Source organism: Mastigoproctus giganteus, chromosome 7 (assembly GCF_048544385.1).
Source record: "Mastigoproctus giganteus isolate SK-2022 chromosome 7, ASM4854438v1, whole genome shotgun sequence".
NCBI classification, from domain to species: Eukaryota; Metazoa; Arthropoda; class Arachnida; order Uropygi; family Thelyphonidae; genus Mastigoproctus; species Mastigoproctus giganteus.
Genome location: NC_143581.1, coordinates 88,391,467 through 88,416,284, shown reverse-complemented (window position 1 = coordinate 88,416,284; position 24,818 = coordinate 88,391,467). Strand labels below are relative to the sequence as shown.

The 24,818-nt window shown below is 39.8% G+C and overlaps 1 protein-coding gene across 1 annotated transcript in view; it reads left to right on the top strand.

Annotated features, from left to right (window-relative positions):
* Nucleotides 1-24,818, top strand: part of LOC150083053 (uncharacterized) — a 261,326-nt gene that overhangs the window by 191,325 nt on the left and 45,183 nt on the right. The window lies entirely within an intron of this gene.

Genomic DNA, 24,818 nt, shown 5'->3' with positions numbered 1-24,818 from the left:
CAAAGAAGACAGGCACCGTCCTACTATATTAGATGATGGGGATCCTGCATTTGGAATATTATATTCAGATGACAGCCAAAGCAAAACAAAAGAACAGAAAGATACCTAGAACTTCTAGAGATTATTGAAAGAAGAATAATCAGGTTGGTGAAGAGTGCTAATCAATGTATAAAGAATTTCATAGAGGATGCAGACAGCAGATGGTTGGCAACTAGATGTCTCAGAGGGGATTCATCATCATCGATATGATGATGAATGTACTTGTTAACAGGAGAGACTGCTTCTACAGGGATGGGATACACTTAAATAGAAAGAGTGCAAGAATACTTGCTGATGCTATCGAGGCAGTGTTAGGTGGGTTGGAAAACTGCTAGCTTGGGGGAATATAAAGACTAATAGATTAACAGTAGCCACCAGCAGAGGTGAAAGTGATTCTTGCAATGCTTCTATTGGAATGAGCAGAAGCCTGAAGGCCCCGGGTGCCAAGCGTTCTGTGACCAAGCGATTTCTTTGTGTATCTCAAAGCGTTATCTCTAAAGAGCCTTCAAGTGATAGATTATATTTTGTTTCAACAACTGTTTTCTTTATTTATTAATTAGTGTATCTCTTTTGCACTAGAAGAAGTAGGCAAAGGCCCAGAAAGGAAAGTTACCTTTCTGTTTTTTCTTTCTAATAGTACTAACTAACTAACTTAGCCGCTTGGTCACCTTGTGGCACTGCTCCTGCCTGCCCGTGGCGGGGCCGGAAATCTGGGTGGTAAAACCAACCCCCAGGGCCAAAAGGAGCAAAACATGGACTGTGACAATTTTCCACCGATTAGGACTGCAAATCCAAATTCATTGGATTTGCACATACCCGATAATGACTCATCCAATCCAAAGAGACTGAGGACGGATGCTCCCCGAATGGAAAATCCACGTTTTCTGATTCTGCATTCGCCAACTAACCAATCCTTGGGTAGTTTATCACCATTCCTCATTCAAAAATGTCTTGAGAGCGTAGCTGGCTCCCCTAAAATGGTACGACGACTGAAATCTGGCGACCTGCTTGTTGAGACCACCAACCCCAAACACTCTGAGTCTCTACTCAGACTCACCTCATTTGGTGGAGTTCCAGTTAAGGTGTCCCCACATGCCACACTTAATTCATCCAAAGGTGTTATTTCTGAATGGGACCTAATGAACGTATCAGAAGAAGAAATTGTTCAGGAACTGCAGGATCAGAAAGTCACACAGGCAAAACGAATTATGATGAAAAAAGATGGCGAACTCCTTCCAACTCGCAGCATAATTTTGACATTCAGCTCACCTAATTTACCTTCATCAGTAAAAGCAGGGTATTTGCATTGTCGCATTCGCCCATATATCCCGAACCCAATAAGATGTTACAAGTATCATAAATTTGGACACTCACAAACAGTCTGTCGAGGAGACCCCGTATGTCCTAACTGTGGTTCAAAAGCTCATTCCCAGGCTGACTGTAAAGCCCAGGCTCCGCTCTGCCCCAATTGTAAAGGTAACCATCCAGCCTTTTCTAAAAATTGTGAACAATGGAAATATCAGAAAAAAATCCAGAAATATAAAATAGAAAAGAAAGTTTCATTCCCAGAAGCAAGACAACTAATGACACTAGACGCACGTATGCTGAAGCCTCTAAAAAGTTTCATTCAGTATCAGTGCAGACTGATGCATCAATACCTCCAAATACCTCTATTTCAGAATGGGCTCGTTCCCTGCTCAGTTCTGTACCTCAACCTTCAAAGCAACAGATTTCTACTAGAGCTAACAATACACCAGTCACGATACCACCTTCTGCTGATGCAGATCCCGTAAGATCCGTCCAAGCAGATAACGCAGATTCTAATCGAAAACAGACATTTGACTCCTCCCTTATGGATACTAATGAAATTTCCAATCAAGATGATACCGAAACCATTCTGGAGATCCATCCAGAGGATGAAATAGACCAAAGACCAGTCTTCTCAAAAAGAGATAGGATTAAAATTGACCGTGCCAAACAGACTTCCAAAAAGCAGTCAGATTCAGTTCCTTCATCTAAATTGAAACAATGAACAACGTTGTCCAATGGAATTGTAGAGGCTTTAGGAGCAACATTGATGACATATACGACATAATTAAGCAGCATAAACCAGTGGGCATCTGCCTACAGGAGACATATCTGACTCCTCAGGTATCTCCCTTGATAAAAAACTATACTCTTTTCAGAAAAGATAGACCTATTGCAAATAATGCTCGTGGTGGAGTAGCCATACTCATAGATTCGCGAGTTCCATGCAGACGCATTTCTTTACAAACCTCTATAGAAGCCGTTGCTACCCGAATAGCAATTGGCATCACTCTGACTCTTGTTTCGATCTATCTACCACCCAATCATCCGTGTACTATTCACGAACTTGAAAATCTTATAATGCAGTTGCCAACCCCTTTCTGTTTATTGGGCGACTTCAATGGACACCATCCATTGTGGGGTTCTCCCAATGCAGATGGACGAGGGCAACTCATTGAAATGCTCATTGACAGACAAAACTTAACCATCCTAAATACTGGTTCACCAACTTACATCCATCTCCCAACAGGAACAGTGTCTGCAATAGATCTATCTATATGCTCTCCGATCCTCTCTCCTAATATTGAGTGGACAGCTCTAGATGATCCACTAAACAGTGACCACTACCCATTAATCTGTAAGATCCAAACATCACACTCTTCAACTGCAAAAAAACAAATAAAATGGAAATTTTCCAAGGCAGATTGGGCCAAGTATACCTCTCATGTTTCATTTGATAAACAGATCATTGAATCCTTCCCAATTGACACAGCCACTGATCATATCACCAAAGAAATTCTAGCAGCTGCATCTATTGCCATCCCACAATCACAATCAGACACCTACAGACCCATAAATTATTGGTGGAACGATGAATGTAAGAATGCCAAAAAAGAAAAAAACCGAGCGTGGAATATATTTCGCAAATACCCTACTACCAACAATCTTATAAATTATAAGAAACTAAGAGCCAAAGCCCGACACATCGGAAAGAAAGCTAAAAAAAAACTCTTGGATCCGATTTGCGACTTCAGTAAATAAAAATACTGATGTAAGAATAATATGGAAAAAAATAAGATAGCTAAATGGCAAATTTCCTCCATTATCCTCGCCAATATTCAACTGGAATGGACAGGAGCTCTCTACTCCTGTAGAAATTGCGAATACTCTAGGGACAGTATTCTCCCAGTTGTCTGCCTCGAACTCGTATGATCCGTCATTTCAGAAGATCAAAGCTTCAGCTGAAAAATCAAAACTTAACTTCAAAACCGCTGCTACTCTACCATACAATCAGACACTTACTATGATCGAACTTCAAAAAGCTATATATTCCTCAAAGAACAGTGCTGCTGGTCCAGATGGAGTATATTACATAATGCTTCAACACTTAGACAATAAATCACTATCCTTGCTGCTGACCTTTTACAACCGTATATTCATTGAACATTCATACCTCACTCGCTGGCATCACTCCTATGTACTGGCAATTCCCAAACCAGGGAAAGATCATTCTATCCCTCACAATTATAGACCCATCTCTCTTACCAGTTGCTTGAGTAAAACATTAGAAAAAATTATACACCGCCGATTAACATGGTATCTGGATTCAAAACATCTAATCTCTGATAACCAGTTTGGTTTCAGAAAAAATCGCTCATCCCTAGATCTTATGGTTAAAGCTGAAACAAATATCAGGAATGCATTTATTCGAAATGAACATCTTGTCATGGTCTGCCTTGACATAGAGAAGGCCTTTGACACCACCTGGCATTTTGGTATCTTAAAAGATCTTCATTCCCTTGACCTGAGAGGTCACTTACCATGCTACATACAAAACTTCCTTCAGTATAGATCTTTTCAAGTTCGCTATAGACAAGTCTTCTCGCAAATCTATATACAAGAGGAAGGAGTCCCACAGGGTTCAGTTCTCAGTGCTACTTTATTTGCATTGAGAATAAATCATATTACCAAATGTATTCCCAACACTGTGAACTCATACCCTATGCCGATGATCTCACTGTTTCCTGCAGTTCGCTGAATATGAAATTCATTGAAAGGCAACTACAGATCTCACTAAACAATATTGAACTATGGATGACACAGAATGGTTACAGACTATCTCATCAAAAATCTAGTGCCATTCACTTTTGTAACAAACGAGGGATGCATCCTGACCCAGAGCTACACCTGACAAATCATCCTATCTCAGTTATGAGTAGCATTCGTCTCCTCGGTCTAATTTTTGATAGGAAACTTAATTTTTTAGAACATATCAAATACCTCCGGACAACCTGCCAGAAAAAAAATGAACATTCTCAGAGTTCTTTCTTCTACAACATGGGGTGCTGACCGTTACACCTTACTTCACCTGTATAGAACTCTAATTAGATCTCGTCTTGATTATGGAGCCCTGGTGTATGACTCTGCTAGGGAGAGTGTGCTAGTACGGCTTGCTCCTGTTCAACATTCTGCCCTCAGGATTGCTACAGGTGCTTATAGAACATCGCCAGTACAAAGTCTCTGCAAAGTGAAGTTCCCATGAAGTTCCACTCTGCCTCAGAAGAAAGGTGTTACTTTTGAATTATGCCGCTAAAATTCAAATCGTGCCTACCCATCCAATTTGGACTATACTTAGTGATCCACAGTTTAAAATGTTCTACAGAAATAAACCCAGATCAGTCCAACCTACTGGCATCAGATTGCAGGCTCTATCTGAAAGCTGGAATGTGCACCTTGAAAAAATCCTCCAAGATCCAAACACTTCAGTTCCCCCATGGTCCTGGGTTAATCCATCCTGTGACAATTACTTCCTGAACTGGGGAAAAGGTTCCCTTACAAATATTAACGTGTGACAACTTCATACTTCTCACACACAAAATTATCCGCATTTCATGAAAATATACACAGATGGATCAAAGTCTGATAGTGGAGTAGGTGCTTCAGCAGTTTTCCCTTTTAACACCATCTTTGTATCTTTGCCTACTGAATGCAGCAGTTATACAGCTGAGTTATTCGCCATTAAACTTGCCCTAGAAAATATTGTTCATTGCTCCATTAAAAAAAGTATAATATATACCGACTCGCAGAGTACACTAGTAGCCCTACAAAACATCTCCTCACCAACCAATCCTTTAATAAAAACCATAAGAAGTAAGATGATTCTTATTCAGGAACGCCAGCAAGTAGTCATCTTCTGCTGGATCCCAGGAAACGAATGCGCAGACCATGCTGCAAAACATCCATCTAACCCATTATCTTCAGGCTTTTGCGTTCCATATGTTGATTACAGACCTATGATACGAAGGACATGTAAGGAACAATGGACACTTCTATGGCAAGCTCAAACGAGTAATAAGCTATTGGAAATAAAATCAGAACCACAGTTATGGACCTCTAGTTTTCGTACTAACAGAAAGGAAGAAGTCATCTTAACCAGAGCACGAATTGGCCACAGCCAGTTTACTCACCTATTTCTCCTCACAGGAAATGATCCTCCACAGTGTTTTCAATGCAACTGTCAGCTAACAATGAAGCGCATCCTTGTTGAATGCACTCTGTACAAACATGCTTGGCAATGTTCATTCAGCTTCCTTCCAAATCTAAAAGAACCTCTAAAACTCTCTCATATCATCGGCAACGATGCTAATCCCTTGGAGTTATTCTGTTTTCTTAAACGAATAAAACTATATGATCGTCTCTGACTGTTTCCATAACAGTCACCATTGATAACTTTCATATCACTGATAGGCGCAATATGGTCTAAGCAGCCCTTGCGCCAAAAATAACAATAACAACAACAACAACAACAAGAAGCCTGAAAAACAAGATACAGGATATTTCAAAGACTGCTGGGAGTCATTGCAGTACAAGTAAACACATGGGTTGTGTTAGGGTAGCTAAGAATAGAAACAGATGCATGTATACTTGCATGTACACCAATGCTAGGAGTTTAGTAAATAAATTTGATGAATTTGAGGTATTGCTCAAAACATTAAAGGCAGATATTGTTGGTGTCACACAGATATAAGGAATGCTGAACTGGAATTTGGGGAGTACAACGTCTACAGAAAGCATAGACAGGATAGGAAGGGAGGAGGGGTTATGCTATTAGTTAAGAAACACATAAAATCCAAGGAAGTGAAGCCAGTCGACATCAGTGGACATGCAGTATTGAGTCAGTTTTGTGTGACATAAGCATTGGGAGATCAAAATTGAGAGTCGGAGTGTGCTATAGGCCTAATGACTCTGATGAGTATACAAAGGGTACTAGGAAAGTTTTGCAATATGATGCAACAATGAATCACAGGAAGCTGCTTGTTGCTGCATGTTGAGACATGTTCATGCGTGCATAGTAGCCGCCGCGCCAAGTCGATGGGCTCAGTTATTCATTAGTAGTGAGAGTGTAAAGTGTTTGCGATGGCATCGTGGTCAAGAAATGAGATAAGGACAGTTTTGCGGTATAATTTCGTGCATGGTTTAACCATAGACCAGTGCTTAGAAGAAATGACTCTTGCACTAGATGATGATTGTCCACATCGTACAACGATATTCAGGTGGTATAGAGAATTCCAAAGGGGAAATTTCACTCTGGAGGATTCTGAGAGGCCGGGAAGGCCACGAACGTCAGTTACGGAGGAAAACGTTACTGCTGTGAGGAAAATGCTTGACGAAAACAGGCGAGTGACCTACCAACAGATAGAGGATACTTTGGGCCTAAATGCACCAGCAATTCGTTCGATTCTGCAAGATCATTTGCACGTGAAGAAACTTTGTTCTCTCTGGGAGCCGCATCAACTGACTGAAGAGCAGATGACACGACGTGTGACTTGGTGCCGGGAGATGTTAAAAAAGTTTGATAAGGGACAATCTCGGTATGTTTTTTTTTTTTTTTTTTTTTTTTTTTGATTTGGTAGTTGTTGGCGCATCGGCTTCTGTGGCCATATTGCACCTCCTAAGGTTTTTGCAGTACTTTGATCCAAGCCCGAGGCGGGAATCGAACCCGCGACCTTTGGGTTGCCGGGCAGGTACTTTACCCACTCGGCTAGCCCGGTCGGCTCTCGGTATGTGAACGACGTCGTGACAGGTGACGAGACTTGGCTGTACTATTACGATCTGCCGACCAAGGCTCAAAACAAAGTTTGGGTCTTTGATGATGACGACACACCCGTAATTGTCAGAAAATCCCGATCTGTAAAGAAGAAAATGATAGCTGTATTTTTCAAATCGAGTGGAATTGTGGAATGTGTCGTTTTGGACACGCAGAAGACAGTCACAGCTAAGTGGTATACTGAACAATGCCTGCCTAAAGTCATTGGATCTATGAAGAACCTGCGGCCAAAGTCAAGAATGGACACCTGATACCTCCATCACGATAATGCTGCAGCTCACCGCGCCAAAGCCTGCACCGAATATTTGACCACGACAGGACTGAAACTTCTCGAGCACCCTCCCTACAGTTCAGACCTTGCTCCCTGCGACTTTGCACTGTTCCCGCATGTGAAAATGAAGCTAAAAGGGAGGCGGTTTTCCAGTGATGAGGACCTTCTACGGGCTTGGGACAATGAGTGTGCTTTACTCCCTAGTGAAACTTGGCAGAACTGGTTTAAAGATTGGTTTCGGAGGATGGAGAGGTGTATTGAATGTAGAGGAAATTACTTTGAAAAAATTAAATAAACAAAGCTGTATTGTAAAACTTTCCTAGTTTTGCAATACAGCTTTGTTGTCGAACATGCTGATGTAGAAAACAATCTGATGATTGTTTTCTACATCAGCATGTTCGGGAGGAGGGAGTAATACTCTTGATTTGATTATCAGTAGTGATTCTTCATGCATTAAGAATCTGCAAATAAAGTAACCACTAGGTGGCAATGATCACAGTGTGCTGAAGTGGGATTTACTCAAAGAGGTAACTACCATTAGGGGTAAAGGGAAGGGTTATTGCTTTTGTGAAAGCGACTACGATGGACTGAGACAGTATTTAAATTCTATACAGTGGGACCAACTGATGATGTTACCAACAGCAAATTCAAAATGGCAAGCATTCAAAGAACTTATCTTGGAAGCTACTGGGCTTTACATACCAACTAAGAAATATTGTTCAAGGTTTAGGCCTAAATGGATGTCAGATGAACTAATGAGACATATGGCAGAGAAGAAAAATGCATGGGATACATACAAATTAACACGTGACACAGAAGCCTATGATAGATATAAGCAGGTCTGTAAACAAGTCACAAAGGAGGTTAGTCAGGCAAAGGCAGATTACGAGAAATCTTTGGCAAGGAATGTTAAGGAAAACAGCAAAGAGTTCTTTACTTATGTAAACTCTAGAAGGAAGGGGATGAATCAGATTGGTCCACTTGATATCGATGGGTCAGCTGTTGATGATCCTGCTCAGGTAGCTAACAAACTAAATGAATATTTTGCATCGACATTCACACATGAGGAGTTATTCAGCGAGGGGAATGCCAGAGGTGTATTCAACTCTGGCAGTAAGCTAGAGAATCTTGTAATAACTGAGAGTAAAGTGGAGGAGAAATTGTTGAAGATAAACACAAGAAATGCACCTGGGGTGGATGGGATCTATCCAGTTATATTAAAGGAGGCAGCAAAGGAAGTAAGCAAACCCTTAGCCAGAATTATGAGAGCTTCCTTGGACTCAGAGGAAGTACCCACAGACTGGAGATGTGCAAATGTGACCCCAATTCCCAAAGGAGGATCAAAGGCTGACACAAGTAATTATAGACCTGTGAGTTTAACTTCTGTTCCAGGAAAATTAATGGAGATACTGGTTAAAGAAGCACTGCAGGACCATCTAGACAAGACTTCAGTTATAGCTCGGATACAGCATGGTTTTGTTAAGGGAAAGTCTTGCCTGACCAATTTGATTGGATACTATGATGCAGTCACAAAAGAACTAGATGCAGGGAATAACTTTGATATTATATACTTGGATCTTAGAAAGGCTTTTGATACTGTTGCACATGGAAGACTGCTGCACAAATTTGAGCAGTGTGACATTGGAGGCAAATTGCTGCTATGGATAAAGGGGTGGTTGAGGGGGAGAAGACAGATAGTGGTAATCAATGGACACTGTTCATCATGGACTACTGTTATTACTGGAGTCCCTCAGGGTTCAGTGTTGGGTCCATTATTGTTTTCTGTATTTATAAATGATATTGATGATGGTATATGAAGCTTAATGTCCAGGTTTGCAGACAATACGAAGGTTGGCACGGTTGTCAAGGACACTACTGACACTATGCTTCTGCAACAGGATCTGGAAAGGTTGAGCAGATGGGCTGAGAGGTGGCTTGTTTGTTTGTTTGTTATTTGGTTTTTAGGAGCATTAGCAACTAAGGCCATATTGCTCCGGGATATGCGGTGGTCATTCCCTGACCTTTCCGCATCCTCCGTATTTGGTGGTGATGGGCTCGAACCCCGGTCTAATCAAGAAGCGTGTGCTACGCACTGCTGCTCCTTTCCACCTGGCTATGGAGGCGGCTGAGAGGTGGCAAATGAAGTTTAACATTGACAAATGTAAAGTACCACATATGGGAAACAGTAACCCCAGAGCAACGTATCAACTCTGTGTTACTACTCTGACAGTGGTAGAGAATTAAAGGGACCTGGGGTTGGTTGTGCAGGCAGATATGAAGTTCTCTGAGCAGTGCAGATGTGCTGCAAGAGTAGCTCATGGTGTACTGTCAATGATATATAGGAATTTTTCTAGCAGGGATACGGAGGTGATTATTCCCTTGTATAAGGCAATGGTCAGGCCACACCTAGAGTACTGTATACAGGTGTGGAGACTTCATTTCAAGAAGGATGTAGAGCTGCTGGAACGAGTACAGAGAAGGGCAACAAGATTAGCGAATGGAACAAAGGGGTGCTCTTACGAAGAAAGGCTTAAGTTTTGCAAATTACAGTGTCTGGAGACTAGGCACCTGCGAGGTGATCTGATAGAGGTGTATAAAGCCTTGAATGGTTTGAGCATGATCAATGCTGATGGGATTCTTCCTCTTGCTCAGAATAATCACCTGAGAGGGCATAAATTCAAATTGAGGAAAGATAGATGTAGGATAGACATGCAGAAATTTGCCTTTAGCCAGCGGGTGGTTGGTTGGTGGAACAGACTTCCATCTCTTGTCGTGGAAGTTGATAGCCTAAATAAGTTTAAGGCTCAGCTGGACAGGTATTTCGAATGAACAGAGGGGTGAAGTGGAAGTGGTTTTTTTTTTTTTTTTTGGCTGATGCTGCATAAGCTTGCTTTCTTGCATCAAATGCCTCTACTAATGCTAATATGAAGTGGACCAATCTGATTCATCCCCTTCCTTCTAAAGTTTACATAAAAAAAAAGAAGTCTTTGCTGTTTTTCTTTACATCCTTTGCCAAAGATTGATCATAATCTGCCTTCACTTGACTATCATAGTCTTCTGTGTTGCCTGATAATTTATATGTATCCCATGTATTTTTCTTCTCTGCCACGCATCTCATTAGTTCATCTGACATCCATTTAGGCCTAACCTATTTCTCAGTAGGAACAAAAAGCCTAGTTGCTTCCAAGATTACTTGGTTGAATGCTTCCCATTTAGAATTTGCTGTTGGTAGCATTATCAGTTGGTTCCATTGTATAGAATTAAAAATCCTATACTCATCTTTACGAAAGCAAAAACCCTTCCTTTACCCTTGATGGTAGTTACAACTTTATGTAAATCCCACATCAATACACTGTGATCACTGTCACCTAGTTCCTTTATCTGCAGATTCTTAATGCATGAATAAGCACTGCTGATAATCAAATCCAGAGTATTCTCTCAAATATGCTTCTGTAGAAAATAATTATCCAATAAATGCAAAAAAAGTATTGCTAGTGTGTGAGTGACCAACCCACAAGTTCTAGCCAATATCTGGGAAGTTAAAATTTTTCATTATAAGGCATTCTGATTTACTGGTGTACTCTATTTCTCTGTACAGTTGTTCATTGTACTCATCAGAGTCATTAGGTCTATAACACATTCCTACTCTCATTTATCCTTTCCCAGTGCTTATGTCACACCAAACTGACTCAACATTGTACAGTCCACCCAAGTCAACTGGTTGGACTGCCTTAGATTTTATGTTTCTTTACTGATGTACAGGTTAGTGCCAAGGCATTATTTAATTATATCTCATATTGTGAATACTTTCACAAGTTGCCATGATATTGTATTACCTTGAATAAGTAATGCTTCACCAATGGAGAAGACTATTGTTACTTATTCTCGTGGATACCTCAACCCAGATGGCGCCGTTTTGAAACTTCAAAAGTGAAAGTGTTAGTTAGTGAACCCCACAAAGTTATTTTCCATCCAAGTTAAATCAAGCAAACCTCTTAGCATTATCAAACCCACATATACTATCATGATGTCACAAAACCATATAGTGGTTTTTACAAAACCTTTGTAAAACTGGTGTACTCCAGGGGCTCACATCTGGCGAGTATGGGCTTGGCACAACCAGGGTCCTGAGCTGGATATCATCATTCTTCTCTTTCTTGGTGATTCCCTTCTACTTCTCTCTCTCTCTCTATGGGTAATTGAGAAATTTTTTTTTTTGGCTGGTGCAGCATAAGCCTCAGGCTTCCTTGCACCATATGGCTAATAATAAATAAAAATAATGGAGAATTGAAAAAATATTACTCTTAGTGATTGATGCCAGCAGCCACAACAGAGTTGTATGTCAGTAGAAATAAAGGAGTGAAATTATAGTTAACTGAATGGTCACCATGCAAGTGTGGATTTACTTACACTACTTGCTTGAATTTACACGTGCTACAAACCACTTGTATTTTCTGTCTTTTTATGTAAACTCTCTGACTGTGTAACCATCCAAATTATAAATATATATCCTTTTTTATTTATAGTTATTAAAAAAATTAATTCCATATGATAAATAAACATGGAACTTATAAGTTCCTAAGTACAGTGCAATGAATACGAAATAAATTCTTGATAATCTTGCATTAAGTTTATAATTTTTTTGGTTCCTTGTTGTGCATCAAACATCCCTATATATCTAAAAGCAGAAAGCAAAGAGTGATAATAAAAATTTTTAGTTGAAAAGTAAAGATTTTATGAGCAGTTATCTAGCACTACTAAATTACAATAAAAAATAATGTAGGAAAAGACAAAGCATCCCTATCACCACCACTGCCTGTTTTCATCCATCCATGCAGTCTGATTACAGTTATTTACCTGCTTGCCAATGAATACACACCCTTCCATCATTATGATACAGTTGAAACTTTTATTCATCAGACCAGGTGATTCTTTTCCATCGTCCAGGAGAGGTGCTCCTATGCCCACTTCAGGTTGGTGGTGTTGATGATGGTCACTAAATGGGCACAAAATGTCTGCAGTTCTGCCCAGACATGATAGAAGGGAATATATGATGAGCCTTATCATTCAATTCAGTCCTGGAGGGATTGTGCAAGGCTCATGGGGTAGAATTTTTCTCGGTGTGGTTTGTGCATGTTAACAGGAGACTGCTTCTACAGGGATGGGAAACACTTAAATAGAAAGGGTGCAAGAATATTTGCTGATGCTATCGAGACCTTGTTAAATGGGTCGGAAGCATAATAAGAGTAATAACAATTGTCACAGGCAGAGGTGAAAGTGATTCTTTCACTGCTTCAGAATGAGCAGCAGCCTGGAAAGCGAGATGCTGGGGATTTCCAGGATTGCTGGGAGTCATCATGGAACAAGTAAATACATGGGCTGTGTTAGGGTAACTAAGAGTAAGAACAGGTGCATTTATACTTGCATGTACACCATTATAGAAGTTCAGTAAATAAATTTGATGAATTTGAGGTTAGTCAAATTCATCAAATATCTACCTCTGGTCAAGTCACCAAAGGTAGATATTGTTGGGTTATCAGAGACATGATGTCACATAGATATAAGCGATGCAGAATTGGAATTTGGTGAGCACAGTGTGTACAGAAGGGATAGAAAGGGAGGAGGGGGTTATGCTGTTAGTTAACAAACACAAAATCTAAGGAAGAGCATTCCGTTTACATGGTTAGATAGTGCAATGTTGAGTCAGTTTGGTGTGACATAAAACACTGGGAAAGCAAAACAGAGAGTGGGAGTGTGTTGTAGGGCAAATGACTCTAATGAGTACAACAGACAATTGTACAGACAACTAGAATGGGCCAGTAAATTAGATTGTCTTATAATGGAGGATTTTAACTTCCCAGATATAGACTGGAACTTGTGGGTTGGTCACTTGCACACTAGCAAGACTTTTGTGGATTTATTGGATGATTGTTTTCTACAGCAGCATGTTCAAGAGGCAACTAGAGGAAGTAATACACTTGATCTGATTATCAGGTATTAAGAATCTGCAGATAAAGGAACCACTAGGTGGCAGTGATCATAGTGTACTGATGTTGGATTTACACAAAAATGTAACTACCATTGGGTAAATGGAAGGGTTTTTGCTTTCATAGAGATAACTTCAGTGGTCTAAGACAATTTTTTTAAATTCTATACAGTGGACTAACTGATGATGTTACCAACAGCAAATTCTAAATCGGAAGCATTCAAGCAAGTAATCTTGGAAGCTTCTAGGCTTTTTGTTTCAACTAAGAAATACTGTTCAAATTTTAGGCATAAATGGATGTCAGATGAATTAATGAGTCCCGTGGCGGAGAAGAAAAATGCATGGCATGCATATAAATTATCAGGAGACAGAGAAACATATGGTAAGCTAGTCTGTAATGAAGTCACAAGGGAGGTTAAGCAAGCGAAAGCAGATTACGAGAAATCATTGGCAAAAGATGAAAAGAAAAACAACAAAGACTTCTTTACTTATGTAAAGGCTAGAAGGAAGGGGATGAATCAGATTGGTCCACTTGACATTGATGGTTTGATTGTTGATGATTCTGCTCAGGTAGCTGACAAACTGAATGAGTATTTTGCATCGATATTCACACATGAGGAATTTTGTACGGAAATGGAGGCCAGAAACTTATCACTAACAGAGCTAAATGATTTTGTAATAACTGAAAGCAAAATGGAGGAGAAATTGTTGAAGTTAAACATAAAAAAGGTAACTGGAGTAGATCAGATCTATCCAGTTACATTAAAGGAAGTAAGCTAACACTTAGCCATGATTATGAGAGTATCCTTGGTCTCGGGGAGGTCTCCATCGACTCGAGATGTGCAAATATGTTCCCAATTTACAAAGGGGGAATCAAGGGGTGACACGAGTAATTACAAACCTGTTAGTTTAATATCTGTTCCGGGGAAAATAATGGAGTCGCTGATTAAAGAAGCACTGCAGGAATATCTAGACAAGACTGCAGTTGTAATTCAATACACAGCATTGATTTGTTAAGGGAAAGTCTTGTCTAACCAGTTTGATTGGTTACTATGATGTGGTCACAAAGGAACTGGATGCAGAAAATAATTTTGATATCATATACTTGGATTTTAGGAAAGGTTTTGATACTGTTGCACATAGAAGACTGCTGTACAAATTGGAGTAGTATGGCATTAAGGGCAAGCTGCTGCTATGGATAAAAGGATGGTTGAGTGCGATAAGACAGTGGTAATCAGTGAACACTGCACTTTGGGGACTCATGTTATTAGTGGAGTCTCCGGGGTTTCATGTTGGGCCCATTGTTGTTTTCTGTATTTATCAATGATGAATGTATATCAGGCTTAATGTTGCAGTTTGCAGACGATATGAAAGTTGGTAGGGTTGTTAATGACAGTACATTACTGCAACAGGATATAGAAAAGTTGAGCAGATGGGCTGAGAAGTGGCAACTGAAATTTAACATTGGCAAATGCAAAGTACTACATATGGGTTGCAGTAACCTCAGAGCAACATACCATCTGTGCAGTACTACACTCAGGGAGAGTGGAGAATGTAAACGATCTTGGTGATAATTGTGTAGTGAGATATATGTTGTGAGAAGCTTCTAGGCTTTTAGTTTCAACTAAGAAATACTGTTCAAATTTTAGGTTTACATTTTAGGCAGCAGTGCGTAGCACACGCTTCTTGATTAGACCGGGGTTCGAGCCCGTCACCACCAAATATGGAGGATGCGGAAAGGTCAGGGAATTACCACCGCATATCGCGGAGCAATATGGCCTTAGTTGCTAATGCTCCTAAGAAAAAAACAAAACAAACAAACAAACAAACATTTTAGGCATTAACCCCTGACTTGTAGCCGTGAAGGGAGTTGATATAGCAATGTGCTTTCTGTATATAATAAAGAGTTCTTCTTTCTGTATATTAAGTTTTCTGAGCATAGATAGGCTGCAAGAGTAGCTCATCGGGTCTTGTCAATGAAATACAGGAATTTTCCTAGCAAGGATAATTAGGTGATTATCCCCTTGTATAAGGCAGTGTTCAGGTCACACCTTGAGTACTGAATACACATCCGGACGCCTTATTTTAGGAAAGATGTAGAGCTGCTGGAACGAATACAGAGATGGATGAAATTGGTGAGTAGAACAAACTGTTGCTCCTACCAAGAAAGGCTTATGTTCTGAAAAATACAGTGTCTGGAAACTTAGGTGCCTGCAAGTTGATCTAATTGAAGTATATAAGGCTATGAATGGTTTGAGCAACCTGAGTGCTGAAGGGATTCTTTCTCTTGTTCAAATTACACATCTGAAGGGGCATAAATTCAAATTGGCAGAAAGGCAGTTGTAGAATAGATGTGCAGAAATTTTCCTTTAGCCAGCAGGTGGTTGTTTGCTGGAACAAACTTCTGTCTGTCGTTTTGGAAGTTGACCATTTAAATAAATTCAAAAAAAAATCTAGACAAACTTTTGGGGGCCAATGGATGGGTGAAATGGGAATGGTTTTTTTTTTTTTTTTGGCTGATGCCTTATAAACTTGATTTCTTGCATCGTATGCCTCTGCTAATGCTACTCGATATGCCTTTCCATGAGAGCATCCACTGGATGGTATTCTTAGAAACAGTCTGTGCACCTTGGTTGCAGTCCACTATTAACTGCTTTCTTGACTAGAGCAGCAAAGCAACTGGGTAAAAGCAGTTGGAGTGCTGTAACTCGGAGAAGAACTAAAGGGGTGATTCTCCTACAAATCATGGCCTGAAGAAATGTGCTGTTTGTGCAATGTTTGCAGATCAATCTGGAAGAGGATGTGCTATAGCCAAAGGGGATGTGCGTGTGCATGTGCGCATTCTCAGTGCAGAGACTGTGAAGAAATGAGGTGCCAACTCAGCATTTTGATGGCCGTTATGAGAGCCTGAAGAGTAGAGTGGATACTTTCGAAGGTATTAAAAGGGTGACTCCTCAAGGTATCAGCTACTCCACTCAACTCAATGCCTGAGCTCACTCTTGAGCATCAGGCAAAACAAAGGCAATCCCTGGGCAGGATGTGCTGGTCCCACAGGAGATAGCTATTGTTGCTGACTATGTCAGAGAAATTGACATAGTCAATTATACCGAAATTGAGAGTCTTCTAGATGAGCAGAAAACCCACTACACTATTATTATGGGGGACTTCAATGCTAAGGTTGGAAAAAGACAAAACAGTGCAGAAAGGGGAACTATAGGAAATTTTGGAATTGGTGAAAGACTTGTGGAATTTGCAGAATCTCAAGGACTGTCAGTAATGAACACTTATTTTCAAGAAAAGGGTGAACAGAAAGTGGACATGGAAGAGTCCAAATGGATTAACTACTAATGAAATCGACTTCACCCTCACTAACAGAAGATATATTGTGAATGATGTTACCGTCCTGAATAAGGTAAATGTTGGAAGTGATCACAGAATGGTAAGATGTACACTTGATATAGATGTAGGAAAGGAAAGGAAAAACTGACTTGAGTAAATAATACAAAGGTCTTTGAGATAACAGAAGAGGAGAAAAAGCAGTATGTACTGGAACTTAAGAACAAGTTTGAGCTTCTGCAGACTGGTGAGGACCAAGATATCGACAAGGAATATTACAACTTTCTGAGGTGCCTCCATAGCCAGGTGGGAAGGAGCAGCAGTGCGTAACACATGCTTCTTGATTAGACCGGGGTTCGAGCCCATCACCACCAAATACTGAGGATGCGGAAAGGTCAGGGATTGACCACCGCATATCCCGGAGCAATATGGCCTTAGTTGCTAATGCTCCTAAAAACCAAATAACATAACATAACAACTTTCTGAAAGTGATAAAGCCCAAGAAACCTACAGGGAAAAAGAAATCCAAAGAAGAAAAAATTAGTCAAGAAACACTTGTCATGATGAACCGAAGACGACAAATGAAAATCAAGAAAAACACTGACAGGGAGAAAATTGAGTATACTGATTTATGCAAAGCCATTAGAAATAGACTCAGAGAGGACATAAGAAGATTTAACACAAGAAAAGTAGAACAAGCATTAAGGGAAAACAAAGGATTTAAATCAGCAGACATGAGCAGTAATACAGAAAGACAAATGATACTGAAACTGAAGAATATCAATGGTGTACTTATAAACAGCAGAGAAGGCATAATTCAAATAGCAGAAGACTACTATAGAGAATTATACAAGGAGCAAGGAAATGATGCCAGAAGTGGGGAAGATGGATTGCAAAGTAGCAACACATATGACATACCCGATATTCTTCCTGATGAGGTAGAACATGCATTGAAGAAAATGAAGAATTGGAAAGCCCCGGGGGAAGATGAAGTTACTGTAGAGTTGTTAAAATTGGGAGGAAGAGACATAACACAAAAACTGGCAAGGCTCTTCACAAAGTGCATTAGAAAAGGTGGGACGCCTAAGCAGTGGAATAATGCAATCATAGTTTTGCTGCATAAGAAAGGAGATAAATCAGAAATTGGAAATTATAGACCAATTAGCTTGTTATCCCACATCTACAAGTTGTTCACAAGGGTCATTACTAACAGATTAGAAAGAATACTTGATGAGAATTAACCAAAAGAGCAAGCTGGCTTTAGGACAGGATTCTCAACTATGGATCACCTTCACGTAATATCACAGCTAATGGAGAAAGCAAATGAATATAAAACACCATTATGCCTGGCATTTGTGGATTATGAAAAGGCATTTGACTCCATACAGCATAAGGCAATGTTTCGGGCACTGGAAAGATAAGGCATAGATACACCATATATTATGATTTTGAAGAAAATATATGAGAGTGCTGCCTCCTTTATTAGACTAGACAAAGACAGTAGGAAATTTAAAATTGAGAAAGGAGTTTGACAAGGAGACACAATATCTCCGAAGCTGTTTACTGCTGCCCTTGAGGAAGCTTTCAGAAGATTAGACTGGTCGCAGAAAGGAGTCAATGTGAACAGAGAGTACCTAAACCATTTACGATTTGCAGATGATATTGTGGTCATAAGCCATGATCCCAAAGAATTAGAGGAAAATCTTAATCAGTTATGCACAGTTAGTAAGGATTTTGGACTAAAGATGAATATGGCTAAAACAAAAGTAATGATGAACACATATGCCACAGAAAGGGAAATAATGATTAAAGGAGCAGTAATTGAAAAGGTGGAGTCATATACTTATCTGGGACAAGTTATTAGCTGTAATAATGATAAATGGCTGGAAGTCAAGAGAAGAATAAATTTTGGATGGATAGCATTCAGGAATTATAGTCACATACTGAAGAGCAATATCCCAGTTTGTCTGAAACGTAAAATAATGAACCAATGTATACTCCCCACCATGACTTATGGAAGTGAAACTTGGGCACTCACCAAAAGAATGGAAGAGAAGCTGAGAACTACACAGCGAAGAATGGAACAAATTATATTGGGAATCAGACTGTTAGATAAAAAGAGAAACACATGGATTAGGCAACAAACTCAAGTAAAGGACATTCTTATCAAAACTAAAGAACTAAAATGGTCTTGGGCAGGACACATAGCTCGAAGACATGATGACAGATGGACTAAAAAAATAACAGAATGGTATCCAAGAGGAGCTAGAAGAAAACCTGGAAGACAAAGGTGGAGATGGATAGATGAAATTCATGAGTTTGTGGATAGTAAATGGATGGCCAGTGATCAAAACAGAAGGAACTGGAAAGTTGCTGGAGAGGCCTTCATCTTGCTTCATCTGGCTGATGATGTCAGAGAAACAGGAAATCTATTGTGCAAAAAGGAATAGGACCAGGGGCTGTGTCTCAGGGGTAAAAGTTGAAGATGTTGTAGAGGCCTGAATGCAAGTGACTTTATCCTGCACCAAGCTCAACGCGGTTTGTTCAATATTTTTACATCTCATCTTCATCCAACTACAGAGGTAGACCTGTTTAGCTTTGGATTTTGCATCCAGTGGTGGGTGGTTGTTATTGGGAGTGACACCATATGGTGCCACTCTGTCACAGCCATCACCTCAGCCTTTGGGGAGGTCAGTCCAATGAAGCAATATTTGTGATTTTTCTTTTCTTTTTTTTTTTTTTTTTCCTCCTCTCTTTCACAGTGGGGTTCAAACCTGGATCCATGATATTGGTGGCCTGGCTTCGTGACCACTGGCTAATCGCTCACCCTTTGTTTTTGTTATATTATTTCTCCCTTATGGGGAGGTTCCCCATAAGTACTGGTACTTATGGGGAACCAGTACATGACAAGTACTGGTACCAAGTGCATGGGGTGGTTATGTCTGACATTACTGTTGGTTGAGGAACTCTTACTATCCTACAGGTGCTCAGGATTGCGAATTTCTTGAATTTCTTGTATGTATTCTCTGTGTTCTATTACTACTAGACTGTTATGATATGCTGCTAACCACTGATGCCAGACCAGTGGTTAGCAGCATGATCAGGATGGTTGCTACCTGTTGTATATGCCACATCTCTTTGATTTTCTACCTTATGTCCATGTACTTCCTTAATTTTTCTTTGTAGGTTTTCTGGAGTTTTCCAGTGTTGGGCCCCAGTGGTGTGGTCCCATACAGCTTCTGGGTTGGGGTCTCTAGAATGGCCTGTGGTTCTTACTTTTAGTATGGTACACTTTCTTTGATCAATTGGTATTTTCCTCGCTAGCTTCTGATGGCTACTTGGACATGTCTATGAGTGTACTCCATCTGGGTGATCATCTTGCATCCTGTGGTGATGTGTTGGATCATTTCTGAGGCCAGGTGACATAGTCGACATGTGTTAATCTGACACTCCAGGCCCCTTGGTGATGTATTTTCTGTAGTTCCTGATGTTAATTACCTGGTCTTAGATTATAAGCATGAATTCTTCAGTCTCGGAGAAGAACATCATGCTTGTGAGCCATGCATTGGAAGCTATTTTATCTATGTGGTCTTGTTGGAGGTCATTGTAGTGTCTATCATGGAGTGTCTTCTTTGCCCATATTTCTAGCTGCATTTGTTCCATCTCCACATGCGGGGACTCCTCAGTTAGGTTGAGTGCGGTATGATGCTTGTCTGTCTTCCTTATGGCTTGGTAGAGTGCTGCTGTGTTTTCTGTAAGTAATCCTTCAGGTTAGCCATTCCTGTCGTCTGTTGCTTAATGAGGTTATCATGCCCTTTCCTCCTTCTTTCTGAGCTATTGTCAGTCTCTCCATGGCTGACTTTGGGTGATATTGGCAGCTCTTGGTCATTATCCTTTTCTTTCTCATAATATCTTTCAGCTTGATGTTAGTTCAGTCTATGATCCCAAAGGAGTATGTTAGCACTGGGACCGCATAGATGTTTAGGGCTTTAACTGTGTTATCTCTGTTCAGGTTTGCTTTGAGCATGCTTCTTGAGAAGGTATTCTTTGGTCTTTTCACTTTTAAACTTTTTCTTTTTCATTTCCTTCAATTTGCTGACATCTGTTGTTATTTGTTATTTGGTTTTTAGGAGCATTAGCAACTAAGGCCATATTGCTCCGGGGATATGCGGTGGTCATTCCCTGACCTTTCCACATCCTCCATATTTGGTTTGCTGACATCTGCCCTCAATTTGCCAGTCTTGTTTTCTAATCTGGCCTTCCATTTTGGTATTCTGCTTTGCCTTTTTTCTTTTTTTTTTAGCTTGTTTATTTCATATCCCAGCTTTTGTGTTAACACTGTGGCAGCACTGTATGTGATCTGGTTTGTTTCTTGCAGTGAGCAATGATGCATTAATTGCTTCTACAGCTCTGTCCAGGTCTTTAAGCCTTTGGGCAAGTTCTTGGCAGCTAGATTCAGTGCAGGCAATCTTTGATGTTCTTTCTGTCTTTCAGTCAGTGGTGACCTTGACGTGCTGATGAGTGTGGCAGTGGATTGAGTGGTCTTTCTTTGGGTATAGCTTCGGCTATTATTTGCTCTTCTGCTGCTGTTTTTGTTGGTACTACCTGTTTATTACTCAGCAATTCCTTCTCAATACCTTCATCTTAAATATTCCATTGAAGTTCCTCCAATTCTACATCAGTAAAGACTTTATTTCTCGATAAAAAGCAGTGTTAGTCTGCCAGTCTTTGTTCAGTAATATCTGAGTCCAGGTGCGTTTCTTAAAAATTTTGGTACATTCTTTTTTTTTTTGGTAACGACATTTCGTTGGATTTGCCCTGAAGTAATAGATCATTATTTGTTTGATTTTCTACAACTGTATATTTTCGACATTGTGGTTGGCCTTCATTGGCATTAGTTCTGCAGTCTCCAACCCTGGTTGATAGCTGGAGGTCCAGATTCCAGTACCCCCCTTTTCATTAGATGTCCAGGTACTCCAACATCTGATACAGTCCTTGTTGACATGGCGATGACTGATCCAGTATAGGATTTTTTTCTCATTTCACCATGTTGTTTGGTTTAGGCACTTTTGGTGGAGCCTCAACAAAATCCTTGGGAGACCCTACTTGTAGCTAAGCTACTGCCAGCATAGCCTCCTGCCTTTTGTTATAATCTCGGTGCACAAGTTCAGCAGCATGCCATCACCACAAAAAGATAGTGCCCTCAGTGAGATCATTATTATTATGGTGATGATGAGGGATACAATTATGCCACTCTGCATGGTTTTCAATGTTTGTAAACTAATAGCTGTTTTTAATTCAGTTTTTTTACACCGATTTCAGAAATATTCATTTTTTTTATCACTTACCATCTTTTCACAGATCATCTAAGTTGATGTCATAGGCTGTATGGTTGAATGTATTAAGTTAAGAGTAAATGCTGTGAATTTGTAAATAGATCTTTGCATGTTGGCAACACTGCCTTCAGTCATTTGTTTCTTGACATTGAGAACTCCATATAACAGTGTTTATCAGTGTGAGCTCAGTTTATTTTCATGTCAAACTTGTGTTGAAGGGTAAAATGTCTTCATGCAAGTGTTTGAATGATCCAAACTTATTTTGTTATATTTGTGGAAGTTATGTAGTCCCCAAGCAAAGACAAAATGTTACAGAATTTGTAAAAAATGTGTATTTTGCTTATTTTGGAGTGAAACTCTGTGACCAAGATAAACAGTGGGTTTCATAAAGTTGCCAACCTGTGTGGAAGCATTGAAATTATGGAAAAATGCTAAAAAGAAGGCTCTGCCATATGCAATTCCCATGATTTGGTGCGATCATACAAACTACTGTGATGACTGTTGCCTTTGCTTAGTTAATGTAGGGAGATACAATGCAAAAAGTAAAAAGGGCATCATGTATCTTAATATTTCATCTGCCATTAGACCAGTCTCACATAGAGATAAGCGCCTCTGTAGCCAGGTGGGAAGGAGCAGCAGTGCGTAGCACACGCTTCTTGATTAGACTGGGGTTCGAGCCCGTCACCACCAAATACGGAGGATGCGGAAAGGTCAGGGAATGACCGCCGCATATCCCGGAGCAATATGGCCTTAGTTGCTAATGCTCCTAAATAACAAACAAAAAACAAAAAAAAAAAAAAAAACATAGAGATAACCTGCTGATTCTGTGTATTGGAGAATGTAGCAACAGAGAGAGCTGAAAGTTAAGCTTCTAAAGATGAAACTGAAGTCTACACACCTGGAGACATTGAATTCAACCCTTTACTGTTTTCACAGCATAAACTTAATGATCTGGTAAGAGATTTAAATTTACCAAAGGAATCTGCAGAACTCCTTGGTTCTAGACTTAAGTCAAAAAACCTAGCACATGGGACTTTTTTTCTCATGGTACAGATACAGAGAACAAGAACTAGTGTCCTACTTTTCTGAGGATGATTCTATGGTTTTTTGCAGTAATATAAATGAATTAATGAATTATTTAGGGATTAGTTACAATCCTAAACAGTGGAGACTTTTTATTGACTCATCAAAGAGGAGTCCGAAAGGTGATGAAAATAAATATGGGTCAATTCCAGTAGCTTACTCTGTGTATTTGAAAGAAACATGAGAACTTGAAGAAGTCGTTGACAAATATTAAGTATCATCATTCTTCTCTCTCTCTCTCTCTCTCTCTCTCTCTCTCTCTCTCTCTCTGGGTAACTAGGGATTTTTTTTTTTTTTTTTTTGGCTGGTTTCCTTGCACCATATAGCTAATAATAATAATGATGAACTGTGCTGACCAACCAAGTTAGGCATGTTACTCGGACAACAATGTGTCTGCACAGAAATCCCTTGGTTTTTGTATGACTGGGACAGTCAGGCAAGGAGTAAGCACTTTTAATTGATGTCAAGGTCTAGCAAAAGAGGGACAGCTTGTTGCCTGAATAAAAGAATATAGTTTATAAACTACTGGTAGACCTCAAAACTGTCCAACCCTTGCATATCAGACTGGGTTTGTGAAAGCTTTACCTCAGGAAGGTAAAGCTTTCACAAACATTCAACTACCTTTGTAAATACAAAAGTAGTTTAGCTTTTACAACTAAATTCCCATTGGTCACTCAGGAGAAGCTAAAACAAGGTTTGTTGGACCTCAAATTTGCAACTGATGAGGGACTGAGATTTTGAGGAAACTATGAATAAAAGAGAAAAACAGGCATGGATTAGCTTCAAATCTGTTGTTGACAACTTCTTAGGGAACAGCAAGGATCCAGACTACAAGTATGTAGTTGAAAATATTTTGGCAAACTTCAGTAAGCTGGATTGCAACATGAGTGTCAAGGTACATTTTTTCTGCTCCCACATCAACTACTTTCAAGAAAATCTAGGAAGTGTTAGTAAGAGGTTTTACAAGACATTAAAAACATGCAGATGAGGTACCACGGGAGGTGGAATGTCAGCATGGTGGCTGAATATTGCTGGATGCTGAAGAGGGACTGTAAAGTAGAAGGATCTGCAAGAAAATCAAAGAAACAAAAATCTGACCCATCGTAGATCAATTTTGAAAATGAGAGGTGAGTGTTTAGTGGTATGTTTTTTCTACACTACCCTTTTTTGTTTGTTTGTTTTGTTATTTGGTTTTTAGGAGCATTAGCAACTAAGGCCATATTGCTCCAGGATATGCAGTGGTCATTCCCTAACCTTTCCGCATCCTCTGTATTTGGTGGTGACGGGCTCGAACCCCGGTCTAATCAAGAAGCGTGTGCTACGCACTGCTGCTCCTTCCTGCCCTTTTTAATAGTATTTTCAACATGTATTTAAATAAAAAAGTCTGGTAAAAGTAGCATTTTGTTATAAATTCAGTGCACAAGTTCTGCCAAAATTAATAGAAATTCGTGAAAAATCAAATTTTTTTTCTTGATTTTTGAAGAATCCTGATGTCATGAACAGAAGCCATTTTTGAAAATGATTCAGAAACACCCTTTTCTGAGAAAATGTCAGTGAATTTTTTTCAAAATGCAGAGTAGTGTTATTTACTTCAGCAATTTTTCTTCCACATTTTCTCAGTTATCAAAGAAT